The sequence below is a fragment of the Trachymyrmex septentrionalis genome, unplaced genomic scaffold, assembly GCF_001594115.1.
Source record: "Trachymyrmex septentrionalis isolate Tsep2-gDNA-1 unplaced genomic scaffold, Tsep1.0 scaffold13, whole genome shotgun sequence".
Taxonomy (NCBI): Eukaryota; Metazoa; Arthropoda; class Insecta; order Hymenoptera; family Formicidae; genus Trachymyrmex; species Trachymyrmex septentrionalis.
In genome coordinates, this window is record NW_017304438.1 from 5,531,360 (window position 1) to 5,536,009 (window position 4,650).

At 33.9% G+C, this 4,650-nt stretch overlaps 1 protein-coding gene across 1 annotated transcript in view; it reads left to right on the forward strand.

Annotated features, from left to right (window-relative positions):
• Positions 1–4,650, forward strand: part of LOC108756904 (glutamate receptor ionotropic, kainate 2-like) — a 137,788-nt gene that overhangs the window by 120,019 nt on the left and 13,119 nt on the right. The gene's annotated exons all lie outside the window — the stretch shown is intronic.

Below are 4,650 nucleotides of genomic sequence, written 5' to 3' on the forward strand. Positions count from 1 at the left end.
ATTCAGTGATCACAACAGTCTAATATATTATTTGCACCAGTAGAGAATTTGAATGTAGAATTTGAACGTTCTTTTTCGTATATTTGTAGCTGTCGTAAGATTTTTGTAATAAAAAAGTATTCTCGCTTTAAACGAGATTTACAATTGATTGAACACTAATTTACATGGTTTTACAAGAATATATGAAAACTGTTTCTGGATAATTTTCGATGCTCAGTCCAAATCTGCCATCGAAATATTTCCATCAAGTGCTGTTTTTGGGACATAAGAAAAGACTTTATTTCCACTATAGTAAAGTTTTATTGAAATTAAAACTAGTGTAATCTCTTGCTAAACTTGGTGCTTTTTCATGAAACGCATACCATGGTACATTTTTTGTCGCGGTACATTTCTTAAAGACGCATTCGCTGTTTTTGGGAAAACTAAAATAGGATGTAATGAGCCAAGTATTCTAGCAGCGATATCTACAGAGAACTACTTTTGCCATAAATCCCGAAGTTCTGGATTGGACTCAGTGTCCGGTTGCTGCGGAACACAAGGGCGCACTTTTATCACGATGAATAATGTATAAACCCTGCGTATATGTACGTTTACCGGAAACTGAGCGTCTATATAGAAATAATTAATTTCACACTATATTAATGTAACGCAATGAGAAAAGTTCGTGGCTTTATCAAACGGATAATAAGATACGCGGTGCTTGAATCGAAACGTTCGTAATGACTATTTAATTAAATGAAATAATATATTCGTAAACTAATTAAGAGAGTGCTGGGCTCAAGAGCTAAGGTGTCGATTACACAGACGGAATAATTACGTTCTAATTTCAGGAAAATTACAGTTCTAAATGGTTTAATATCTCGGGATTGCATGCATGAAACATAGCGATCAACGATACGATGATGCCACATATGGGCTGGAATTCATGGAATTATGGAGAATCGCGATATGAGAGTCCGTGAAATTTCTCATTTTCGTCGGGATTCGCAGACCGGTGGACGTTACACAGCGACCGACGCTATGTTATCCAGACGGTAGTATTAATTTTGTCAGATGATCATTAATAATACTCGCTTCGCTGCAGTCGTCGCGAGCCCGAGAGCGCAATGGTGAAACCGAGGAAAAATGATGATAAAAAAGCGCACGTAATATGCCTAGAAGCTGTATCGTATTTTAGCGACTTATGTATAATTAAGCAGATTACCCCTATCCTATTCGAGACATCCGATGCAGTCAAGAATTTTAATCGATGATTAAAACCATGTTTAATTAGCAATGTTTTAATTAATGTACGATATAACATAAACAAGAAATTCTGTCAAATTAGAAATACTTTCAGTTATTTAAATAATTTAATTAGGAAAAATGTATAATAAATTTGATTTATTTAATTTATTATTTATTAAGCGAGTAAGCGCGTACGTGAATATAGATGTTGTTTACTTTGAAACTAACCACAGAAATGGATTGATTTACATATAAATAAAAATAACAAAAGTTACAAATAATGAAATATTGTTTAATTCAAGGGATTAGATTACCATTATTTCTTTAATATCTAACAACGTTACACAATATTTTCTTTTATCCAGATTCTTTTGCGTTTCAGAAAAAGAGAGAGAGAGAAAAAAAAAGCGAGTGGTATTATTTTGAAAATATAATATAATATAATAGGAAAAACATTTCAGTTAATAGAAATATTATTTTACAATAAAATTTTTGTGTATCACGCTAATTCGTAATTTAACGCAACAAGTTTTGGAGTAGGTATTCATCGATACGCAAAATATGTAAAATGTTACACGAGATATTAATTTCCCTCGCGTGGATTTTCTTGAAAAGAATGATATATTGATGTTTCATTTTTATCTGAACACAGTTGATAAATGGGATATCGTTTGTCGGCTGCACGGGAAAAGGTAACACGACTCAAAAATGAATGAATAAAATGAAAAACGAAGCTCGCTCGCAATATATCACTGCCGTCATCGAAATTATTAATCGGCAAAAGTGATTTTCAACAGAAGTATTAAATTAAATAAATGAGATAGATGTGCATATAACATATTGCGGATACATATTAATATCCGACACTCTCGTGTCTCTCGGTAATTCTATGTAAATTGATATCGCCCTTTTTCCGGTACATTATCTCTGCTTGCAGCTTTAACCAGCTTCTCACATTCATGTTTCTCTTCGGCACGTTTGATGCGTTGTACATACACTGCATCGCTCGTACATTCATAAACGATTGACGGCACGATGCATCGTGGGTCCGCAATGGCGCCATGCTGTCATCGCGCGAGAACACGCAACAACAAATTATTGCGACCGTCATCCATGGGTCGCACGGGGCGTAACGTAAATCACGCGCGAATTAGTGACGCCGCCAATCCGGAATATCTTTCACGGGATGAACCAGTATCTCGTTTTATGCGACGTCGATGTCGACCATTTCGGCTGTCCATTGTACATGAGATGTATCGCCATTCCCATTCACGGTTTAACTATCGACAGCCGTAATACACAGTAATACGTGTATAAAGTATTGAGTTTTTGCGTGAAAGGATAAAAGTGAAATTGTAATTATTATATATCACATTTGGAATCAATAATGATAGCTTTTCGTTCATAATTTAATCACAAAATTATTTACTATTAAAATTAAAATAGGATTATATAAATACAATTAATTAAGTAGAAGCGCCATATATTTATATACGATCAAAGTTAGATGCGTTGGAATAATATATTTATGTGTTTTTAAATAAATTTATTTCGGATGTATGATTGCGCGCCAATTACTTTTTAATTTGGGAGAATTATTATTTTAATTTGATTGTGTTATTAAAGTCCGTAAGTAATGGGCGGTCATACATCCGAGATGAATTTATTTAAAAATACAGATGTATTCTATACAAAACATAGATATATTCGACATCTAACTTTGACCGTAATTGGCGCTTTTCTTACTTAATTAATGTATTTACTATAAATACAGAATACAAAAGAAAATTCTGAAAATTATTAAAATACGAAAGAGGAAAAGAGATGGATAAACACATATAAATATCACTATTAATTGAATATTTTAAGGTATCTTTCAAGCGCTAAGACGTTATACATGTAATTACAACATAATAATTACATTCAGAAACAATCAAATAAAATAATAATGAAGATAAAAATACAGAGAAAAATGAAAGAAAAAAAAAGAGGAAAAAGAAAGAGATATGAACATTTAGAGAATATTACACTACTTAAAAGAAATCTGCTTCTTTTTAAGAAAATACTTCTTTTTAATCAGAATATTTTAATCAGGCAAAAAAAGGAGATGCCAAATCTCTTCTTCATTTAGTACGCATCATTCGATTGAAATCTACTATGATTGAAATCCAATCTCCTAACTTTCTGGAATAAATATATGAGACGTAAAATAGATATTACGTATCATCTTGTCACGTAAATCATTGCGAATATAAAAAATTGACAAGTGCATGAATCATGTTTCGCCCACGTCGCGCAACAGAATTCTCGTGTAACGTACACGTTTGCGTACAGAACGCTTATAGAAAATTTGTAACATCGCACATAGAGACAAAGCGCGGAGCACGTGCAGGAAGGAAAGACTGGGGATTTCCCTATCGGGCGTATTTCCATCCAGATATCGACGCTTTCTGTGTGCAGCGCAAGCCGGAAATAAATCTCGACAGACTGCCACCTCGTGGTGCGCCATCGCGGGGGCTTTCGCAGACGCTGAAGAAGCAGTTAGATATCGCGGCAAAAGTACGCACATTGAGCTCCTTCTTCGAGGTGGCTTCATTGAATCGAGGACAACGTTTTCCTCGTCGACTACTGCCGAGTCAGCTATTCCATTGTCGCGCGTGTTTAAATAATCTCGAGCACCTGTCAAACGCGGCCAAGTGGATAATTCGAGAGCAGCTTCAAAAGCAGCGCTATCGAGTCTGCATTTTAACTTGATGACGGAAATAACTTAGAATTAACCTGGAAAGCACACGTGTCCAAAATCAAGATATAAAATACGTCTTAAATACGTCTTAAATGGGCTTTCTACAATAAACCCTCAGTAATCACTCGTATCAATCATAACATACTAGCGGTAAGTCAGAATAGGGTGTTCTTCATTTAGTGACGCAAGTCGATACAGGTATTATTCCATCTTTCTTGACATTCACTGGAATAACAAAGATAGAACGACATCTAATGGAAAGCATCCGTACAAGTCATACAAATCAAAAATCGTATGAAATTTACATCTAGAATAAAAAAATTATATTAGATCGTTACGTCAAAATAGTGATAGGACAAACAATGAATTATTGGTAATGTAATCTAAGTTTCAAATCGTAAGAAATGGAATTTGACCATCTCCACTGATTACTGACTTATTATCATTATGTCACATTAATGACTCGCTTACAGCTTGCTCCTGGCTTCTGATTTATTACTAACGTTTATTATAGAAAGATTAAAATACATCTTTAAGACATTTTACGATATAATATTTAAAAGACGTTTTAATGACGTCTTAAACATGTCTTTTGATTTTAGGTATGTCTGCAAACATCTACTCTAAATTTCTTGTATTTGTGTCTTCACCTCTTAATATAATTTCAATATATATATATA